The following is a 24,686-nucleotide window of genomic DNA, read 5'->3' as shown; positions in this document are numbered from 1 at the left end:
CCCCCCGGAACATGGACTCTCTCATGCAGACTCCCTAGATTTCTTGGATGCGGAGCCAGAAGCTGGCCCATCACGCATGCCAGGGCGCTACAGGTCCCAGGACCCCACTGTCCCCACCACCACCACCTCAGCAACAACAACTTCATTGAACCCTGCTGTAACGACCTGTGCGGCCTCACCACCCCACAATCTGAGGAGGGCAGGGTGAGGTCGTGGGTGCGTAGAGTGGTGACACCACTGGTGTGGGACAGCAGGGCAGGTGGTAGGGCAACTGGGCATCAAAACCAACCAGACACTGGGACTGAAGCCCTGGCTTACATCACCAGAGTCCTTGGGGCCTATGAACGAGCCCAGGGACACACGGGCCAGGCTCTTGAAGATTCACCTGAGCTCTGCCTGCTGCTGAGGTCCATAGATACACGTGTGGGCCAAATCGTGGACCTCTTGGGCCAGCTTGTGGGTGTCCTGAGAGACAGGCCTTGTGCCCAAACAACAGCTCAACCTACCTCCAGTGGCCGACAGGATGGCAGTCCCCCACCTCCCCTGCGGCCACAGAGAGGAGTGAGTCCTCAGACACCGCTGAGCCCGCAGCAGAGGCCACCCCCTTCCAAGCGCTCAAGGGGCCGTCCAAAGAAATCCCAGGGAGGATCACGTGGCAAAGCACCAGCCAAAAGCCAGTCAGGGAGCCAGCCATGATGGTACCCTCTTCACCTTGCCATTGACTTTGTTGACTGTCCTTATCCACACTGCTAGGTTAATGGCATGCGTCTGTTGGACTGGGTCACCACATCAATGTGGTGACTACTCTATTGTCTCATCTACCATCACTGACAACTCATTGATCCACTTTTCACCGTTTTGTAAATATTTACTTCCCTGTCACATATACCCATTGTAAATAAACACTCCTTACACACCAATGTTTTTGTGTCAGCTCCATGTTTATCACAGGATGTACAATGTTGACTCTGTTTACAATGTACCAGGAGCACTGATTGTTTGGAGGCATTGAGAGGCTGAAACACATGAGAACACTATTCACTTGTCAGGTGATGGCATCATAGCCATTACACAACACTTGTCATCAAGGTACTCAAATCTGCACACATTACAATGAGCAACAGTACCAACATAGACATCTTGTAGCTGTGCATAACTACCCTGTCCCAGAAACATTAGCAGCCAGCTCAGAGCCAACAACAGACAGCAGTCACAGAGCTCAGCTAGTCCTTTTCACCAACAACAAAATCAGCAGACAATGGCACTGTTGTACGTTTTCACTTACCTTTAAGGGAAGTAGAGGTTGATGAGCTGTTGACGCAGGTCGACACCTTACTCCTCTCCACTATCCTCATCACTGGACATGTGTGGATTTGCAGACGGGAGAGCGGCTGCTCATCATCGTCCAGGAGCAGGGGGATCTCTTTGCGCAAGGCCAGGTTGAGGAGCATGCAGCATGCAACTACTATCTGACACACCTTTTGGGGAGAGTACATCAGTGCTCCTCCAGTCTTGTCCAGGCAGCGAAATCGTGTCTTAAGTAGACCAAAAGTATGCTCCACCACACGACGTGTCCTCCCATGGGCATCCTTGTAATGGACTTCACCCGGGGTCCTGGGATTCCTCAGTAGGCTCAGCAACCAAGGCCGGTTGGGATATGCAGAGTCACCAAGGTGTGAGATAAACAGAACAATTTTGTAAGTTAAACAGTAGCTGAGGACAGCATGTCACACATACAGCACACTACTTGACTCTGCGTACTCACCCACAATCCACGCACGCTCTGGATGCAGATTTTCCATCAGCTGTGGTACGATGCTGTTACGCAGGATGTAGGAGTTCTAGGTTGATCCAGGAAATTTAGCCCAGACATATGTGATTATCATATCCACCTGGCATACCACTTGTACATTAATGGAATGGAAATGCGTCCTATTCCTGTAGATGTACTCACGTGCCTGTGGTGGAAACAGGACAACATGTGTGCAGTCAATGGCACCAACAACATTAGGGATGTGGCCAAGGACGTAAAAATGACCATTCACAGCTGTCAATTTATGCCTCCTGGGGAAATGAATGTATCTGTCCTTGTAGGTCATCATAGTGGACAGGACATCACGTAGCACCATGCTGAACAGAGGTTGAGACATCCCACCTGCGTTGCACACAGTGTACTTAAATGTACCAATAGCAAAGAAATGCAGTGCCGCCATCACCTTACATATTGGCGTCAAAGCAGTCGGATAGGTTCTACGAGGCCTCAGATGGGGCTCCAACAGAGGACATAGGTCTTGTAGGGTCGGTCGATCCAGATGGAATTTCCATATGATGTCCTCATCCTCCATATCCGCCAGCACTATGAATGGACGATGCACATTTGGTTGCCTCCTAGGTGAGATGAAATGGGACACATGTCAATTCAATTCCCCTATGAGATGTGTCCAACATCTTATGTGTTGACTGAGGCAGCACCAACAATGACTGGCAAAAAACTTCAGCTTACAGCATAACTTACATGTGGGGACACCTTGATCTAAACTAGTCGTACACTTGTTCTGTATTCACACAGTGAGTGCCCCCAAAACAGATTCAGACTATGTGTATTCCAAAAGGTACATTTCCACATCATGTGTCACCAGCCCTGAGAGTAGTTGACACAGCACATGTGTGAGACAGCAACACTGCTAGCTTCTACGTAGCTGCTGTACCTGCCACATCTTCTTGCGTTAGTCAGACAGAGCACACATTAACAACAGAATGTACACACTGTGTGCATAAAGAGCAAGTGTGAACATGAGTTCAGCTATCTAAACAGTGAAATAGGCACATTATGTGGTCAGACCTTCAACACTTTGTGTTGCTTAGCCATCTCACACATTGAAATGTGTACACATGTGAGAGTCCATCACACCACAGACCTGTGTACATGCACAACTATTTCATAAGTGACATGTGAGTGAGTACATGCCCGTGCATGTAATCGTGTGCACTGACATGGCATGTGTAGTCATCAGTGGGCCAAATGTTACACTAGCATTGGTTAGCACTATCTGGTGGCATGAATCATGTGTCTACTGTACAATGTTGAGAACTGGCCATTGACAGTGCCACAGCATGATGTGTTCATAGGTGCCATAAGCGTGCACCATCACCACAATCACAGCCATAGACACCAATAAAAGCGGCCAAATCGCTGTAGCGACTGCCTGGCCCCTGCAGTGTGGCACCACCAATGCCCATGCCCTCACAGCCAATGTGAACTGCAATCGCAGTAGTGATATACACATTGAGAAATGGCGGTTAGCGTGCTCTGCCACCACAATCATGCCCATAGGCACGAATATCATGCGGCCAAATCACAGTAACGACCGCCTGGCCCCTGCGGTGTGTCACCGTCAATGCCTATGCCCTCACAGCTAATGTGAACCACAATCGTGGTAGTGATATACACATTGAGAAATGGAGGTTGGAGGGCTCCGCCACCACAATCATGGCCATAGACACCAATATCAAGCAGCCAAATCGCGGTAGCAACGGCCTGGCCCCTGCGGTGTGTCACCGCCAATGCCCATGCCCTCACAGCCAATGTGAACCGCAATCGCGGTAGTGATATACATATTGAGAAATGGCGGTTGGTGTGCTCCGCCACCACAATCACAGCCATAGGCACCAATATCAAGTGGCCAAATCGCGGTAGCGACCGCCTGACCCCTGCTGTGTGTCACCGCCAATGCCCATGCCCATACAGCCAATGGGAACTGCAATTGCGGTAGCCAAAAGCACTTTTGAAAATTGCGGTAGGTGTGCTCCGCTACCGCGGGCCGGTCATTGGATGCAATTGTAAGATGCACAATCATAGTAGCAACCACCTGGCCCCTGCGGTGTGTCACCGCCAATGCCCATACAGCCAATGGGAACGGCAATCACGGTAGTCTAATGAAATTTTGAAAATCGTGGTAGGCGTGCTCCGCTACCACTGGGCCGGTCATTGGATGCATTTGAAAAAAGCTGAGCTAGAACACCAATTGCAGCACCTTAGTACCACTGAAACAACCCCAGGGGGCTATATATGTGTGGGAGAGAGCCACACATTTCCACTGCTTCCAGACACTGCTGACTGACACCCTTCACCACCAACTGCTGCTGTTCTTGTCTCCTGGACCCAGTTATGGCGATGACTGAGAACATCAGAGCCCATCCCTTCACCACAGAGGAGCTGGAGGTCCTGGTAGACGAGGTGCTCAAACAGTATGGGAGGCTATATGGTGCTCCTGATGTCATGGTAAGTGTTTCAGAGTGAAAGTGGGGGAGTGCAGGGAGTGCACACATGAAGTTGATCTGCTGCAGTATGTGCCTGAGAGTGAGGGTTTGTGTGATGCACTGCCTAGCATGCTGACTTCATGGAAAAGGGGCTTGTAGCCTATTTTACACATTTCCCGGGCTGCATATCAGGATGGGAGGGACATGCAGTGTTTTTGCAGCCATACAGTGACACTGCAAGTTTGGTAAAGGGGAGTCAGGACAGAAATTGCCTGTGCTAATGGATGTTTGGGTCCATGAGGTTCTTCACAGGCTCATCTGTGACATTACAAAGACTTTCCGTCCAGAGGGTACTGATGGAAGTGTGTTTGACTTTATATTGCCACCATGGATATGTCAGCATTATGCACAAGAGTGAAATGCCTGAGGGTGGCACTCTTGATGGAAAGTCACCTATGATACAGCAATTTGTTGTACTTATGAAACATCCCCCTTCCATTTTCTTCATAATGTGTACTGACTCACATGTGTAGGCACTCTTTGCCCTCTCATATTGTACATGCATGTGTCAGTTCTGATGGCCCATGTTAGACTGCAGTGTGAGCCCCCCTGGCTGCACAGTTACTGCCCAATTTCTCAGGGACCCATCACTGAATGGACAGAGTGAGGAATATGGGTTATCTGCTACCCTATTCCTCAATGAGCTATCTTAGGCCTGTGGATTGCACAAGACCGACCTTGTGTTAGGGTGTGCGATTGTAAGATCATGTCCCTTTATGTGACTTCCATGTCGCAGTTAGCCATCCATAGGCCAAGGACACTGAGGGGTGTGCTGTGTTGGACAAAGTGAGTCTGCCCAAAACATCATTTGCAATCTAATTTATGGTCTTGCTCCCTCACATACTGCATTGCAGATGTGGGCCATCTTCACCTTGCTTTCTGTGCTGGCATTCTGCATGTGTATGAGATGGCCAGGTACTGTGTCCATCCTCATACCTGCATGCATTTAGGTATGATTATCTCATGCTAATGTACTACATGCCATGCTGTATTGTCTCTGCCCAACATATCTGAAGAGCTGTGCTGTGTGTGATTGCACCTGTACTGAGACACAGTGGTACATAACCCAGTGTCACTGAAATTTCCTCCTCTTGTCTCCCATGCCTGCAGCTCAAAGTCCACCAGCGCAAGGCCGTATGGAGGGCCATTGCACGCAAGGTGCAGGCTCTGGGTGTCTCCAACTGACAGCACACACACTGTCACAAGAGGTGGGATGACATCTGCCGGCTGAGCAAAAACCTGGCAGAAATGATGCTGGGGCTGCTCCCTCTGACTGACAGGTTGGCATGTAGGAGCATGCCATCACTAATGGCCCGCATCTTGGCAGTGACACAGCCAGAGCTGGATGGATGTTTGGGGGTCCATCAGCAGGAAGTTGGGGGTGAGTATTCTGGGAAGGGTGACTTTGGGTGTGAGTGACTGCATGTATTCCAACCCTGAGCCAGTGCATAGCTCTGTGATGTTTCCAGTGTGATGCAATGGCTTGTAAGTGGCCTTGGTGTTGGGTGCAGCTGTAATGCATTTTCGGTACATGTACTTGCTCATGTCTTTAATGTTATAGCCTTTGACACTGCATGCAAAGTTGTGGCCTTATGCCATCGGCTGCATTAGGGGAGTCATGGACGTCCCCTTGCAGTGAACGTCAGTGTGCCTCAGCTGAGTGTGCTGTCGTCGATGTGTGCAGTGCCTGGCCTCTAAATTGTGAGAACTACATATCCAACACCAATGTGCAACTGTAGTTGTGCACCAAAGCACAACATGGTGGATGGTAGGAGCTCATGGCCATTGCAAAATTACATTTTGGAGTCTGTTTCTGTGTTGTTCCCTTATGGTGACTCCATATGTGACTGCGACAACATGTTGGGATGTACATCTTTTTCACCTGCAGGGTCATAGGTATGCTCACAGGGATCTGTTTTTCAGGTTACACGGAGGACCGTGGACGCTGTTTGGCTGTGTGGACATCACATGGGTCATTAATGCCAAGTGTGCATGTTACCATGCATGTTTTGAGTTTTGAATTAAGGTTGCACATGCAGACTGCACAGGGCGGTGTGCAACATGGGGGTATCATCATCTTGTTTTGTGCTTTGCTTGCATTTGATGTTTGTGTGTATGGCACCAAACTGTACCTACGTCTCTGTCTCTTTCAGCATCTACCGAGGGCACAGAAGGACATGGGACGGACACCGGTGGTGAAGCTTCGGGCATGACTGCTACACATGAGCTCACTGACACTGATGTGACCAGCGCCTCAGAGGGGGACATGAGTGCCCTTGAGGAATCATGCCCAGAAACGCCAACCTCAACGTCATCTGATGCCAGCGGTGACTCCTCGATGTTGGTGGGCACAGGGAGTGGAAAATCTGCCTCCTCTTTTACCACACATCGTCCAGTGCCCACCCTCCTAGCTACTTCCACTGCATGTGCTCGCACCAGTAAGAAGGGAAGAGTGTCCTTCTCCCAGGCACCGCTGCCCCTGCCCCTGTCTCCCCTGTTGCCCTCAGTGTTGAGGCTGTGGTTTGCGCCAGCTGTCTGTGGGTCAGACAACTCTCCTGAATGCCTTCCAAGACCATGACAAGAAGTTGGCACAGCTGGTTGCCTTCTTGGAGGGCATTAATTCTGATGTGGGTGGGCTACACAGGACTGTCCAGTATTTGTCCTCCCCAGTGATGGCAGCTTTTCAGCTGCCACAGGCTCAGAGTCCAGCTTCAGTCCCTTCGTCAACTCCCCTGCCAGTGGCTACATCTGACGAGAGTGACTGCACACCACAGCCCACAGGCTCCCCTTACACCACACGCAGCACACAAGTGCAGCACCCCAAGCGGGCCAGAGCGTAGGCACCATCCCCCAAACAAACTAAAGTCACACAGGAGCACAAAGCCAAAATCCCTTCACGTAATACTCAGGGGCATCAAGCTAAGAAGCAGCCCTCAGGCTCACTTGCCTCAAAATGAGCCCCATCCAAGGACACTTCCGTCCCAAAAGCATCTCCCAAAGACAGGCAAAGAGTTGTCGTGCCTGTTGTGAAGCTGGTGCCTGCTAAGCGTCCGCAGAAAAAGCCCTCTAAGGCAGATTCACCCACAACCTCATCTCCCACCCATACCTCTGTGAAGCTGGGACAGGAGGGCACTGTGGGGGTTCACCTGGTCAATAGGGGATGGAGGGGAAAAGGCAAGGCCAGGCCAAGCATACCGCCAGCTCCAGTAGATTCCCAGAGGGAGGGCCACTACCTGCACCTGATGCACCTGTGGTTGAGCATGAGGCTGTTGTGCCTGCCCCACTTCACACTCCTACCAAGACAATCATTACCCATTGAATCCCTAAGAAGTGGAAAGACAGCCCTCCACATTCTCCCTCCCACACTGTGTCTCACGGAAGCATGTCTCAGCTTGCACATGTCACCACACCACCAGGTCCAAGCAGCCCTCCATATGCCAAAGCCACTGATGCCTCTACCTCAGCTGGTCCTCTCTCTCCCAGGTCCAGTAGTCCAACTGGCCCTGGCAATCAGCCACCTCCCAGTTCGACTGATAGCCAAGTCTGAGGAATAGTCCCCATTGTTACACCCCTAGCTGTGTTGCTGACCATGGCAGTGTATGGTGTCACCCATTCCCTGTGCAGGTTCTCATGCACACATGTACCTCCTTTGAACTATGGACTGGCCACTGGCCTTGCTGTTTGTCATTTGGATGCACATTCCCTGTGCAGGTTCTCATGCACACATGTATCTCCTTTGAACTATGGACTGGCCACTGGCCTTGCTGTTTGTCATTTGGATGCCCATTCCCTGTGCAGGTTCTCATGCACACATGTACCTCCTTTGAACTATGAACTGGCCACTGGCCTTGTTGTTTGTCATTTGGATGCCCTTTCCCTGTGCAGGTTCTCATGCACACATGTACCTCCTTTGAACTATGGACTGGCCACTGGCCTTGCTGTTGTTTACTTTTGATGCCTATCTGGGTAATATGTAATAAATACAGTTACTCCTGTTGCCTGTGTTGTCAGTGCCCTTGCTTAATAAAAACCTTTCTGTATGGGAATGGTTTCATGTGACACATGCTCTGTATGCGACTTTAACATTGCCAATTGCTTGTTTCACTTTTTCAGAGTTTGCCAGAGGTGATAGGCACTTCAGTTCATCTGAAGCTAGAGGGTGCAATGATGGCTGTTTGTGATGATCTACTGTTATCCTAATCATTTTATGGTCAGGTTAGCTAAATTGTACACATGTCATGTTAGGATCTACTACCAGCTCAGAGGGGAATACTATCCACAGGATTACATGCAGGCTGGCCAGGGTCCATCATGTCTGTGTGATATTTCTTGATGTGTGAACAGCAGTGTTGATGTATGCTCATCTTGTGATGGCCTGTCTTTCTAGTCACATGGGTACATTTGAATGTGTGCACTTGAGTGTTCATGAAGTGTGAAGGGGGTGATTTGGTCAGTGGTGTGTATGTGTGTGTGCCCCTGAAATGCCACCTGCACACATGTATGACCCAGGAGCTGAGTGCCTATTTGTTTGAATTGTCAGCCCTGTGCTTATGATTGTGGGCACAGTTAAGAGTTGTAGGTTGTGCACTGTGCAGTGTGTTGGTGTGTCCTTGCAATCCTGGGGGACACCTACTTGGTGTTGCTGCCAGTTGTGAGTATGCAGAGTGTGTGACTGCCAAGTCTGTGTTGTGTTTTGTTGATCAGCCATGTCTTGTTACTGTTTGTGCTCACTGTGTAGACCTGCTCAGCCACACCTACATTGTTGGTGAGTTTTCTCATGCATTGCTGTCACTTGAGCCATTTTTGGCTACAGTATGGTATGTGGGATGTGGAGTCATACCATCCCCTATCTGTGCTTCTGGTGCCTATCCATTATGAGAGACTCCTCTATGTGTTTGAGTACAGTACACTCCTGACCTGTTCAATACTGACGTACACACCACTTCAATCTCATGTCACCTGCCACCTTGGTTTGCCAGTGTATGAACCTCCCCACCACTTAATTTGTTACACTATGCTTTGTGGTGCTGATCTGTGCACAGGACCAATGTGCCACTCAGGACAGTTTCCCAATTAGTTATATGTGATTTTCTTCTACTGGTTTGCAGTCATGGTTGCTCATGTGCAGTGCTACTGTTTGTGCTGCACAGTCCTCTGTTCATGTTGTTTGCACCTTGGTGTACCTGAGTTGTGCATCTGTGGGTGTTGGGTAAGCTATATGTGTGTTTGCTGATGTACTGCTACCCTTCCTGAGTGTAATGTTGTCTGTGGGCTGTGCTGATTTGTGTTGTGGGTGTACATGTTGTGGTACTGAGATGTGTGTGCTACTGATTTGGTTGATGTGCACACACTGCTTGGCCTGCATGCAGTGCTGTCAGTGTATGTTGCCTTGTACTTGCCTGGTGTGCATCCCCTGATGTCCAGTTGAGTTTGCAATGTGATGGATTGACATGTGCATCTATTGTGTTTTTGTTGTGGATGAATGCAGTTTTTGGGTTGTGTTGGCTCTTTCTGCTGACAGATGATTTGTGTGTGTGATGTTCTATTTGCATGACATTGTGTGTGAGTAGTGTATGCAATGTGATACATTCTGATGTGTTGCAAGTGTAGTATGCATTACTTGTGTGCCTGTCATATACAGCAAGGTGTATTCGTGTTACTGGGCTTGTTTTGAGAGCACACTAGTGCTATGTCCTCCTGTATTTTACCTGTCACTTGTCAGGATTGTGCATGTGCATGCTTGTGGTACACTATGACACCATGTTGACTTGATGGGTGGTGTGGTGTCTCTGTCTGTATTAGCTTATTGTCCCATTGATCCCAGTTTGTGTTCATGATTATTTTGAGATGATGCACTTCTTGTTTTTGTTGGGGTATGGTGTCTGTGCATTGGTCCTGAGTGACAATGTTGTGTACTTCTGTACTGTCTGGGGTCCCATTGGCATTCCAATGTCTGGGTGGCCATACGTGGGCTTGTTGGACTTCTATGTATGTTGTTTGTGATGTTTGTGTTTGGCTATTGTTTTTGTGTCTGCATTGGCTGAGTGTGGATGTGATGTTTGTGGATGCACCCCAGGGAATGTGATTGGTTGTCAGTGTACTCACAGGACATCATTTGCACCATTCTGTGTGTTTAACACTGGTGTTGAGTGCTGCAGGTTCGAGGTGGGTAGAGGAGGTGTATGTTTGAAGGTCCAACCTGGGTTTGACAGTCAAGGAGTGTGACAATGAGCCATGTATGTTGTGATGATGACATTTACATGCCAAGTAAGTTGAGACAGATGTGTGGCTGATCAATGTTTGACTTCAGACACTTCCTATCATTCCTGTGCCTATGCATAGCTTGCATTGCTGTATCCCAGAGAAATTGCACAGATGTTACTTTAGTTTAATTTCATTCACTGTGCCATCCATGTCTGATTCGATGGCCTAAGGGTGGTGATATGTTCCTTCTCTTGCATGTGATGTACCCATGCTTTTTGGCTTGCTCCATGGCTTTACATCATTGTCCACTTCACTTTTGGCTAGCCCATTTATTGTCCTCCATTGCTGCTGACATCTGGTATGTGTATGTGGCTGTGTGTTAGTGTGGGGTGTGTCTGAGTGACTTGACAGGCAGTGCGTACATTTCACTTGATGTTCATATGCAGTGTGAGTCTTCATTTTGTGATTCGACATGAGGGGAAGGTAGGTGAAGGTAGGTGTGAGGAGGAGGGATGCCCTGGCATTGAGCTTCTGTGCAGGGTGTTCTTCTTCATCCCACCTTCTAAGACAGGCTCCCTGGTGGTTTTGTGTGTGTGGTGCAGGGTCTGGGTACACCTGGCAGATGAATTGTGCAGGGGGCACAGGAGAAGCGCACAGCATGTCCCCAAATGGGTATGGGGGGCGTAGTGTGTGAAGGATGGAGGTGGGGCCCTGTAACTCTTTGTGGACTGCCCATGCCTGGCGCCGGCCCTGCCTACTACTTTCTGTGCAGGATTTCCCACGTCTGCACCACTGCAGTGACGTGACCGGGACATTGCAGTGATTTTGAGGCTGATGGGTGACCCGGATGAGGAGGGGGGATTTTCTTAAAGGTAGGGCATGTGTGGGTACACTTGGGGATGTCCACCTTGCCCCACCAGAGTGTCTGATGTGGACAGGAGCCGTATATCAGCCCAGGAGTTGTGTGTTGTGGTTGTATGCAGAGTTGTGTGATTGCAAACCTGCGGCGTTGTCCGAGACGGTCCATTATTTGCTGGTAGTGGATCAGGTACAGCACCGGAAAGGCTTGTAGAGCTGGATCCATTGTGGTCGGGACCGGGTGGAGGGGACCGGGAGTCTGGTTTCGCGCTCCACTGCTGTGCTTCCGCCATCTTCAGTTGGGGGGTTTCTCTGCTGAGGTGTGCTGGGCTGTTTGGGGCATCTTGATTTGTACGGCGGACGGGACGTCATTCCGCATGGTGGTGGGTCTCTATTGGCTCCCACCGCTGCGGTGGCGGGCACAAATGTGTGGCAGTTCACGTCGCATCGCAGCGGATGAGAAATGGGCTATGTTTTTCCCATTGTAATATGGTGGTCGCGAGGACCGCTGCTGGAGTGCGGAAAATTACATTTGCCACCAGCACCGCAGATGTGCCTCCGCCCGTCATTCTAATGAGCCCCTAAGGCTGAAGATGGGAAACATGAGAATGGGACACTTAACAGCAATGGAACAACAGTTCATGAAAGGAAAAACACAAAGCAGGTTGGTATACAACCGCATAGCAAATATTTCCATTAACGCTCTACCATGAAAAACAGAATATACAATTATGCTTACAGAACATGTTTTTGCTAGGAGCGGCTATGGCAATTGAAAAAAATATTTTATATCATAAGTCTAAAGCTTACTTCAAATTACGAAGCTGTTGCACCCTAAAATATATTTCTTCTGGTAACTTTTCTGGTCCCTATACTTTTGCTTGGTCTGGTCAAGCATGCAAGGCTCCTTCTCTGCACTCTTCGAATAGGAGAGGTCTCCGTGCACACAGCCAATTGCACGCCTCCTGCATGTGAGTCTGAGATAGATAATTCAGTGTAACCCGAAGTTAGTCTCTGAGATCAGGACAAATCTGCTTCTGGCATGCAGAGTGTATTCGACATTACCCGATTTATTTCTCAGATTTTGAGGAAAAACATGGTTGTCTATTATGGATGATGGGGTATTGTGACATAAATACTTGCTTCTAATAGGTTTATACAACCGGATAATGAAGTATTTTCACAATAAAAACTACAAGCATTTTCTAAAATCAGAAATAATACCATATTTGTATATGCAAATATTGCTCACCACATCTTGCTAACCATTCCAGTAACTCAGACCAAGTAATACCATAATAGAAATGCATCTTAAACAAATCAGAATAAGGCTTATTTATATTTTGTTCAAATTTTATCTACATATATAGCTCTGGGCGTAGCGACCATCAAAGTGATAACCATTTTACTAGTTTGCTATCTGTACTGCTAGTATCCAATATGGGCAACTAGGACTTGATCGCTGATGAGCCTCAGGCAAAGCAAGAATGCCATAAGCATTTTGTATTCACGTTCTGATCTCTTAGTAAGTACACTGATAGAAGTTGGGTTCCTGGTCGACTGGGGTGTGAGCCCTGGTCAAGCAGAAACCCCAATTCTAGTCAGGGAAAAGCACCAGCAATCCCCAAATTAACCTGTGCTCACCCTCTGGTAGCTTGGCAAAGAGCAGTCTGGCTTAACTTGAAGGCAAGGTGTAAAGTAATTGTGCACCACTTCAAACAGTAAAAACAATGAAAACACCTCACAAACACTAGTTTACGAAGATAGAGAACATTTTACTAAATAACACAAACCAAAATGACATAAATCCAATAAGTAGAACTAGAGTTATGAATTTTTAAAGAATAAACTGTAAAATAGGGCTTAGAAGCAATAAGCATTGACTTGGGGTATCTGATCGTGCTGGGCCGGGTCAAAGCCAAAAGTTCAGGTCAACCGCAATGAAGTACAAGTGGCCACAGGGACCAGGGTTGGTCCGCTAAACAAAAGTACCGTGATCCTGGATCTGTCGAGAGAAGTGTGGTGCAGTCGAAGTAATGCGTTGGTGTCAATCCACTGAATGACAGCAATGCGCTGGTCCTGAACTGTGCAGCAATGCAAGGCGTTAGCTCTGATCTAGCACAGGGCTGCGATGTAGAGTTCTCGGTGTCTTTGTTGAGGCTACCATCATTGTAGATGTAAAGGCCTTATGCCAGGTAGAGAGTTGCACAGTGGTGGATCCGAAGGCGATGCATTGGAGCTGATCAACGCAACAGAGGAGATGCGCCATTTTTGTTCATGCAACAGGAGCATTGCGTCAGTTCTGATAAAGGCAATGGCACTGATGCACCGGTTCGAGAGAGGATTTGTGGATTTTGCTGAAGCAAACACCTGAGGCCTCACTTCAAGTAATCCAGGACTGGGTTGGCGCCACTTGACAGAGCACACTCACAGATGGCAGAGTCCAGGTGCAGAAGCAGGTAATTTGGAAGTCTTTTATGCCACTGAAACTTCAGATACGGAGGCCAGCCAGCTAGCCATTGGAGTCACTCTGGGTTCTGGGTTCAAGTGATGCAGGTCCAGTCCTTCTCACCCAGGCAAGAGGGCCGTATGCAGCAGGTCAGCAAAGCAGGAGTCCATCAGAGTAGCAGTCCAGTGGAGTAGCAGTCCAGAAAAGTGGCAGTCCTTTCAGCAGCACAGCAGTCCTTCTTCATGGCAGAGTATCCACATGTCCAGAAGTGTACTGAAGTAGTGGTATTAGAGGTCCAATACTCATGTCCAGAGATGCCTTTGAAGTGCACAGATGCCCTCTCTTCCTGTCCTGGCTCCAGACTCACTACAGGGGGTATTCAGCCCTTTGTGGGGACAGGACACAGCATATGGGGGAGGGAGTCTGGGTCTAGCTTCGCCCTCCGGTCCTTCTAGCATGCCCCATCAAGTCACACCTAAGCTCCCATTGTGTCTGGCTGTGTCTGAGGAATACACAAAGCCCAGATTCATTGAAGGGAGAGCAGGCCAAGTGGCAACTGAAAAGCACTCACACCAGAATTACCAAACAACAAAAATCATAATCTCAACAAACCAAATAATGAGGCAGATATTAAAAGGAAGACAAGAGGGGGCTTCCGATCCAAACAGCATCCCCCCAGCTGGTTCAAACAGTAACCAACTTACTAGGTAGAAAGCCTGCTGACAGTGTTCAAGCAAATCCTAGTGGAAGGAAGAATCCCAGCCTCTAGGAGGGGGGTCTACTATCTCACCTATTTACAAACATGATGACAGGTCCAGTGCAAACAATTAAAGATTGGTCACTCTTATTGACAATGAAGCCAAATATTTTGCTGGGGTCATCTTAGAGGAGCCTACATCCTGTGCTACAAGCAATTGAATTATCCCTCTGAGCCAGACTGGATTCTGCAAGCATATGAGTACTAGCACCAACATTCTGTCCATTTCCTCACTAGTTGATGGTACAATGGGGGCCAAGCTATCCCTGTACCTTTTTGTCATTGATTTTTATTCTGCCTTTGACCATATACATCAAAACAAACTGTGGCGCAGACTGGACAACTGGAATATTCCATCTGCACTTCTTACAGCTGGTCCCGTTGGATATGGATAAATGAGTCCAAATCAAGTTGAGGAACATTACGCACTTCCATAGACAAATCTCAATTAACCAAAGGCCTGAAGCAGGGATGTGTTCTTGCCCCCATGTTATTCAATCTTTTTATGGTGGACATTACACCAAGGCTGAATTGCTGCAACTCCTATGCTCCAAAGCTGGGATGGCGTATGCTCTCAAATTTTCTTTATGCCGATAACTTGGTACTAATAAGCCACACTTTGGTTGGGCTTATTTATCAATTCAGACAAAACTAAAACTCTGGTACTGAGTCATAGGTAAAAAAAAGGTCCTAGGCTGATATCTAGCTAATCAACCTCTTGAGACAGTAGCAGAATATAAATATTTAGGAGTGATAAAAGGTATCAATGGATCATTTATCTCCCAGACAGAAGCCCTGAGGAGAAGAGGCAGCACTCTAGCTCTCACACTGAAAAAACTGAAGAAGTCCCAGCTTTACACCACTACTTCAGCTGATTCAGGCAAAGGGCGTGCCAACAATAACCTAGGGGATCGAGCCGATGTGGGGCAGAGATGCAGCTACTTTGAATGAAATAATGACAGCTACATATAGCATGATCTTCAGTCTCCCTAAGTACACCACACCACTATAGATATGGCTTGAGTTCGGCCTGCAGAAGCAAACACTTGCCAGAAGGGACGCATACATTAACTGCTGGCACAAGATAAAGAGTGCACAACCAAACAATCTGAATGCCCACCTCTGGGTAGAATTAACAACTAGGGACAATTCCACCGCAATGTCAATAACACAATTAGGCCTACAGGGCCCTTAGGAAATACCAGCAACCCATGCCAACTTAAAAAACCTGGTAAATAAAACCATCAACCAGATCTCATTAATGGAGGAAAAGGCAACACTGACAGCCAGAGCCCATGGATGGTTAATACTGCATAGCTATGTCACAACATCTCTGCAAGGCTATAAACAAAGTAGGTCGCACACTGCTCGTCATACCAGCAAATAGCCCCATAGAACTCTGGATAATGAAGTAGCAACGGTGAGTATGCCTATGCCACGAGTATGTCACTATAATGCCATCCCTGGACACGTGTTTCGAGGTAATTGCCTCTCGTCAGCAGGGAGCAGGTAGGTATGTGGGGTGCCAAGTAGACTGCCAAAATATTAAAGGTAAAATACCTCTCACGGCGCGCAGGTGCGGAACCAAGGCTCGTCAGCCCAAATCGCCCAAAGGAGCTTAAATACATAAACAAAGTAGGTCGCACACTGCTCGTCATACCAGCAAATAGCCCCATAGAACTCTGGATAATGAAGTAGCAACGGTGAGTACGCCTATGCCACGAGTATGTGACTATAATGCCATCCCTGGACATGTGTTTCGAGGTAATTGCCTCTCGTCAGCAGGGAGCAGGTAGGTATGTGGGGTGCCAAGTAGACTGCCAAAATATTAAAGGTAAAATACCTCTCACGGCGCGCAGGTGCGGAACCAAGGCTCGTCAACCCAAATCGCTCGAGGGAGCTTAAATACATAAACAAAGTAGGTCGCACACTGCTCGTCATACCAGCAAATAGCCCCATAGAACTCTGGATAATGAAGTAGCAACGGTGAGTGCGCCTATGCCACAAGTATGTCACTATAATGCCATCCCTGGACACGTGTTTCGAGGTAATTGCCTCTCGTCAGCAGGGAGCAGGTAGGTATGTGGGGTGCCAAGTAGACTGCCAAAATATTAAAGGTAAAATACCTCTCACGGCGCGCAGGTGCGGAACCAAGGCTCGTCAGCCCAAATCGCTCGAGGGAGCTTAAATACATAAACAAAGTAGGTCGCACACTGCTCGTCATACCAGCAAATAGCCCCATAGAACTCTGGATAATGAAGTAGCAACGGTGAGTACGCCTATGCCACGAGAATGTCACTATAATGCCATCCCTGGACACGTGTTTCGAGGTAATTGCCTCTCGTCAGCAGGGAGCAGGTAGGTATGTGGGGTGCCAAGTAGACAGCCAAAATATTAAACGTAAAATACCTCTCACGGCGTGCAGGTGCGGAACCAAGGCTCGTCAGCCCAAATCGCTCGAGGGAGCTTAAATACATAAACAAAGTAGGTCGCACACTGCTCGTCATACCAGCAAATAGCCCCATAGAACTCTGGATAATGAAGTAGCAACGGTGAGTACGCCTATGCCACGAGAATGTCACTATAATGCCATCCCTGGACACGTGTTTCGAGGTAATTGCCTCTCGTCAGCAGGGAGCAGGTAGGTATGTGGGGTGCCAAGTAGACTGCCAAAATATTAAAGGTAAAATACCTCTCACGGCGCGCAGGTGCGGAACCAAGGCTCTTCAGCCCAAATCGCTCAAGGGAGCTTAAATACATAAACAAAGTAGGTCGCACACTGCTCGTCATACCAGCAAATAGCCCCATAGAACTCTGGATAATGAAGTAGCAACGGTGAGTACGCCTATGCCACGAGTATATCACTATAATGCCATCCCTGGACACGTGTTTCGAGGTAATTGCCTCTCGTCAGCAGGGAGCAGGTAGGTATGTGGGGTGCCAAGTAGACTGCCAAAATATTAAAGGTAAAATACCTCTCACAGCACGCAGGTGCGGAACCAAGGCTCGTCAGCCCAAATCGCTCGTGGGAGCTTAAATACATAAACAAAGTAGGTCGCACACTGCTCGTCATACCAGCAAATAGCCCCATAGAACTCTGGATAATGAAGTAGCAACGGTGAGTATGCCTATGCCACGAGTATGTCACTATAATGCCATCCCTGGACACGTGTTTCGAGGTAATTGCCTCTCTTCAGCAGGGAGCAGGTAGGTATGTGGGGTGCCAAGTAGACTGCCAAAATATTAAAGGTAAAATACCTCTCACAGCAGGTAGGTATATGGGGTGCCAAGTAGACTGCCAAAATATTAAAGGTAAAATACCTCTCACGGCGCGCAGGTGCGGAACCAAGGCTTGTCAGCCCAAATCGCTCGAGGGAGTGTAACGCCCTGAACGTCTCAGGATCGTTTAACAGACACGACAATGAGGACGCAACCACTAGTGAAGGGTTAGTTGTTTTAATGAAGGCAAATATAATACAAAGAATAAACAAGTTATAGTCACTGGAATCCTCCAGGCTAAGTACGTTACCAGCCCACAGCACGGATGGTCCTAACCGTCCTCTGCATATACGCCGGTCCCGGCGTATGCCAACAGAGGGCAGAAATGAAATGGCCGACAATGCCAATCGGTAGGCTGTGAGGGGCACGAAGAGTGTTGGGGAGAATCGAGGAGTCAGGGAAACACCCAGCCGGGGTCTCTACCTGAAGGGAGCAGCCGCTCAACCTCTTCCTCAGACTGCACCGGGACGCGGAGTCACCTCCTGGTGATGCGTCACCGATACCCCAATCACAAGCAAGAAGACTGAACCGAGAGCAGCCGCTCGATCGATCCTGTGGACTTCCGAGTCTGTAACGCGGCAAACACCTCCTGGTGTGCGTTACAGCTGGCAGTCCCTGTGTCTCTGGTCGGGCTGGGAGTTACGACTCCAACCAGCAAAAGCGCCACTGCGCTTGGACTCAGCCGAGTCAAAAAGCGAAGCTCAATGGTTGACCGGTAGAGCTTCCGGGTCCTTCACAGGTGACGATGGGGCAAGACACGGCCCAGGGAGTAACGACTCGACCTACCTCCGTTCTTGCCTTACTGGAGCACCACTCCGGAACACTGCTCTTCACGAAGCAGGTACGTCGGTGTGAACACAATATCCGACAGCGTTGTACCTCCCGGTTCCTCCCTTTATAGGGCGTGTTTTCCTTGAGTTATGTAACAGCTCTCCTGTTTACATAAGGGCGTGTTTCCTTGAGTTATGTAACAGCTCTCCTGTTTACATAAGGGCGTGTTTCCCTTCAGTTATGTAACAGCTCTCCTGTTTACATAAGGGTGTGTTTTCCTTGAGTTATGTAACAGCTCTCCTGTTTACATAAGGGCGTGTTTCCCTTGTATGACAGGAATTCTTGACAGTACATCCTCCCTCTCAGCGGCTCCCCACGGGTCCAGCGCTGGCAGGAAAACGCCGATGGAACAAGGAGACCAAGCGCGGAGCATGAACCCCTTCAGCCGGTTCCCATGAATGCTCCTCTGGGCCATAGCCTTTCCACGCAACCAGGTACCACAGCTTCCCCCTGCGCCATTTGGACGCCCGTATGCCCGACACTTCATACTCCACCTCCGACTCCACGCATACCGGCCGAGGTGTCCCAGACGGCTTGGAGGGTGCTGGTTTGAGCAATGATACATGAAAGACAGGGTGTATCCGCAATGACTGGGGCAAGCACACCTTCACGTTCACGGGACCCATACACTTGGTAATTCGATAGGGGCCCATGTACTTGGGATGGAACACACTGTTCTTTCGAAACCTCATGTTTCTTGTGGATATCCAGACGTAGTCTCCAGTGCGGTACAGTGGCCCGGGCCTTCTCTTCCTATCTGCCGCAGCCTTGTATCTTCTCTTGGCCTCTATTAGGACAGCCCTTGAGAGCATCAATGTGTCTTTTATGTGTGCCACCCTGTCCGCTGTGGCGGGAATCCTGTCCTCTCTGAACGGATGTAGAAATGGCAAGAACCTGGGATGTTGGCCATAGTTGCTATAGAACGGAGATGACTGTGTGGAGCTGTGAGTGGCGTTGTTATAGGCTATCTCTGCAACCCATAGCAAGTCGACCCATTCTTCCCTGCCCTGGTCCACAAAACATCGCAGATACTGTTTGAGCGTTTGGTTCAGGCGCTCGGTTTGGCCGTCCGTTTGAGGGTGGTAGCTGGTGGACAGGGCGGTCTTAACATGCAGCGCAGTGCACCAAGTCTTCCAGAATTGCGCAGTAAACTGCGACCCCCGGTCCGACACGATCACCCCAGGTAATCCATGCAGTCGTACCACATTCTTTAGGAGTAGTGACGCCAATTCCCCGGCCGTCGGGACTCTCTTGCAGGGGATGAAGTGCCCCATTTTCGTCAAGTAATCCACCACCACCAGTATTGCCGTCATCCCCTGGTCTACCGGTAGGCCCACCACGAAGTCCAGTGATATGCTATCCCATGGTCTATCCGGGGTTGGAAGTGGATGTAAGAGCCCTTGGGTTCGGCCATGGTCGGCCTTCATGGTAGCACACGTAGGACACTCCTGTCCCCACCTCCTGACATCCACTCTCATGGTTGGCCACCAGAAATGCCGTCCCATGCTAGCCACCGTTTTTTCAAAGCCCAAATGACCTGCGCATGGAGAGTCATGGCACCAGATGAATGCTTGTTTCCTTAGCCTAGGCGTGGGTATCAATAGGCACCTGCCCTTCAGGGGTATCCCGTCCTTCAGCTGCCATTCTCTGTGACTGAGGAGCCACCTCCGCCATGCGAATGACCTGATCCCTCTCTTTATTCCCCTCAGGAAAGTATCCGGTTGGATAACCCCCAATACCATCCTCGGGGAAATGATGGAACGCTCGGTCGCAGGCAATGGTTCCTTAACTGCAGATTGACGGGACAGGGCGTCCGCCTTTCGGTTTTCCGTCCCCGGCCGATATGTGATGCGGAAGTTGAACCCCGCAAAGAAGATCATCCACCGCAGCTGCCTGGGAGAAAGGTGTCTAGTGGCAGTCATGAACTGTAGGTTCCGATGGTCCGTGTACACCGATACCACATGTCTTGCCCCCATCAACCAATGCCTCCATTCGGTGAAGGCGTCCTTGATTGCGAGAAGCTCCTGCTCCGCAATATGGTAGTTGCGTTCGGCGTCGTTGAGTTTGCGGGACATGTACGCAACGGGATGAAGCACCCCTGTGTCGTGGTTGCGTTGGGACAAGATAGCCCCCAGCGCCACATCCGACGCGTCCGCTTCCACCACGTAGGGGAGATCCGGATCGGGGTGAGCCAACACCGGCGCCTTACCAAAGGCGCTTTTCAGGGCCTCAAAGGCTTTGTTCGCTTCAGGGGACCAGACAAACTCCTTGGACTTCCTCAGTAGCTGTGTGATTGGGGCCACCAATCCTGAAAATCCATCTATAAACCGCCTGTAAAAGTTGGCGAAGCCAATGAAACTTTGGACGTCCTTCACGCTTTGGGGCACCGGCCATTCTTTCACCGCCTTGATCTTTCGTTCTGCCATCTCCTGTCCCTCTGGACTCAGCATCACTCCGAGGAATTCCACGGATGTGACGTGGAAGTCACACTTGCTGAGTTTACAAAACAGCATGTTTTCCCTCAGCTTTTGGAGCACAGCTTTGACGTGGTGTACGTGCTCCTCCACACTGGACGAATAGATGAGGATGTCGTCGATATATACGACCACGTAGATATCCAACTCCTCTCTGAATACCTCATTCAAAAAGTACTGAAAGGCTGCCGGGGCGTTGCACAGACCGAACGGCATGACGAGGTACTCAAAAAGGCCGAACCTGGTCTTAAAGGCGGTCTTCCACTCGTCTCCGTCCCTCATGCGCACCAGATGGTATGCCCCTTTCAAATCCAACTTGGTGTAGATACGAGCTTTCTTGACCTGTTCCAGAAGTACACTGATGAGAGGCAAGGGGTACCGATTGTTTATGGTTATCGCATTCAATGCCCTAAAGTCCACACAGGCTCTCAGCTCCCCATTAGCCTTCGGGATGAAGAAGAGTGGCGAGGCGGCCGGAGACTTGGACGGGCGGATGAATCCTAGCTTGAGGAGTTTATCCAGGTACCCCCGGAGATGCACGTTTTCAGGCTCCGTCAGGGCATACAGCCTGCCGCTGGGAACGCTGGCCCCTGGCACCAGGTCGATCTGGCAGTCAAACTGTCTATGTGGTGGTAGCACTTCCGCCTTCACCTCATCAAATACATCCTCAAAACTGTGATAAGCCTGGGGGAGAGCCACATCTTTTTCTGCCGCTGTAGCCACCGTCTGACTCCCGCTCTCATCTGCGTCAAGGGATTTCGTTCTTATTCCACAATGCAGGATGCAATACGGTGACGTCATTTCGATGCGATGTGTTGGCCAATCCACAAAGGGGTTGTGTTTCTGTAGCCACGGCAATCCCAATATGACGCCATATTGGGGCGCTCGGATGATGTTAAAATCGATTTGTTCCAAATGGTTCCACCCATATCTCATCGGAAGGACCCCCGTGTGCTGCCCGATGGGCCCCGTCACCAATCGCCTTCCGTCTACAGCATAGACGTCTTCGGGTACAGCTTTGGGAAGAAGCACTAGCCCTAGCCTGCATGCCTCGTTGTGGTCCATAAACATGCCAGTGGCCCCTGAATCCACCATGGCCACAACGGGTATCCACTGGTCATGCACTCCCACGTGCACCGTGATAAACAGGTGTCGTTGTCCCTTAGTGACCGAGTTGGAAAGTGAAGGGATGGATGAGTGACTCCGAGATGCCCCTTCTCTGGTCTTGGAGTCCTCTAGTTTTCCGCCGGTATGTCCACCACGGCTGTTACCGACCGGTTGGCCCGATAACGTGACGTCTTCGGTTTGGCAGGGCATTCACGTACGTAGTGGCCTTTTTTGCCACAATATAGGCACAATCCTTGTTTACGGCGTGACTCTTTCTCCGTGGCTGTGAGGCTCGCTCGTATTGCGCCGATGTCCATGGGTTCTCCCTTGGATGCGGTGGAAGTTTCAGGACTTCCCACCGTCACATAGGATGGAAGGGATTTTCCTTTTCTCCCATGATCCCCCTTTCTTTCACTTAGCCTATGTTCCAGCCGTAATACCAGGTTGATAAGGCCCTCACATGTCTTGGGTTGAGGGTCAATATGAGCCACGGCGTCCTTGAGCTCATCGCACAGCCCTTGATGGAAGAGCGCCGTCTGTTTAGCAACAGGCCACTTGGTTTCCGCAACCAGCCTTCGGAACGCGTTGAGATACTGCACCAGGTCGTTGGATCCCTGTCTCAACTCAAGCATTTCACGGTCCGCCGTGTACGAGTCAGCCCTTCTGTCGAATACCTTCAGGAATTCCTCGCGAAAAGCACCCCAATCACATAAGAGGGGGTCGTCCCTGCTCACCAGAGGTACGGCCCATTGTGCCGCGTTTCCAGCCAAATAGGATATAAGGAAAGCCACACGAGCCTGACTCGTGGGGAACGCCTTTGGTTTGCACGATAAATGTAGCGCCACTTGTGTGAGGAATACCTGCACTGTGTTAGGATCCCCACTGTACCTCTCTGGTGTCGCCAAGGGGATGGCTACCGGCATTTCCACTACTACCGCAGGGGTCTGATTCGTGAGGGAGGTGCTGGGCGTGAGCGGGTCCAATTGGATAGCATCCAGTCTGGCTTTTACATCGGCTGTTTCTTGCCTAGAGGCAGCCACTTCAACTTGCATGGCCGCTAAAGCAGCCAGCACATCATCAAGTGTTGCCATGTCTGTTATCGACCGGGAGACAGTTAGTGTTATTAAGGTCGGATATTTTGTAACGCCCTGAACGTCTCAGGATCGTTTAACAGACACGACAATGAGGACGCAACCACTAGTGAAGGGTTAGTTGTTTTAATGAAGGCAAATATAATACAAAGAATAAACAAGTTATAGTCACTGGAATCCTCCAGGCTAAGTACGTTACCAGCCCACAGCACGGATGGTCCTAACCGTCCTCTGCATATACGCCGGTCCCGGCGTATGCCAACAGAGGGCAGAAATGAAATGGCCGACAATGCCAATCGGTAGGCTGTGAGGGGCACGAAGAGTGTTGGGGAGAATCGAGGAGTCAGGGAAACACCCAGCCGGGGTCTCTACCTGAAGGGAGCAGCCGCTCAACCTCTTCCTCAGACTGCACCGGGACGCGGAGTCACCTCCTGGTGATGCGTCACCGATACCCCAATCACAAGCAAGAAGACTGAACCGAGAGCAGCCGCTCGATCGATCCTGTGGACTTCCGAGTCTGTAACGCGGCAAACACCTCCTGGTGTGCGTTACAGCTGGCAGTCCCTGTGTCTCTGGTCGGGCTGGGAGTTACGACTCCAACCAGCAAAAGCGCCACTGCGCTTGGACTCAGCCGAGTCAAAAAGCGAAGCTCAATGGTTGACCGGTAGAGCTTCCGGGTCCTTCACAGGTGACGATGGGGCAAGACACGGCCCAGGGAGTAACGACTCGACCTACCTCCGTTCTTGCCTTACTGGAGCACCACTCCGGAACACTGCTCTTCACGAAGCAGGTACGTCGGTGTGAACACAATATCCGACAGCGTTGTACCTCCCGGTTCCTCCCTTTATAGGGCGTGTTTTCCTTGAGTTATGTAACAGCTCTCCTGTTTACATAAGGGCGTGTTTCCTTGAGTTATGTAACAGCTCTCCTGTTTACATAAGGGCGTGTTTCCCTTGAGTTATGTAACAGCTCTCCTGTTTACATAAGGGTGTGTTTTCCTTGAGTTATGTAACAGCTCTCCTGTTTACATAAGGGCGTGTTTCCCTTGTATGACAGGAATTCTTGACAGGGAGCTTAAATACATAAACAAAGTAGGTCGCACACTGCTCGTCATACTAGCAAATAGCCCCATAGAACTCTGGATAATGAAGTAGCAACGGTGAGTACGCCTATGCCACGAGTATGTCACTATAATGCCATCCCTGGACACGTGTTTCGAGGTAATTGCCTCTCGTCAGCAGGGAGCAGGTAGGTATGTGGGGTGCCAAGTAGACTGCCAAAATATTAAAGGTAAAATACCTCTCACGGCGCGCAGG

Source organism: Triturus cristatus, chromosome 10, assembly GCF_964204655.1.
Source record: "Triturus cristatus chromosome 10, aTriCri1.1, whole genome shotgun sequence".
Lineage (NCBI taxonomy): Eukaryota > Metazoa > Chordata > Amphibia > Caudata > Salamandridae > Triturus > Triturus cristatus.
This window is presented reverse-complemented; position numbering follows the sequence as displayed.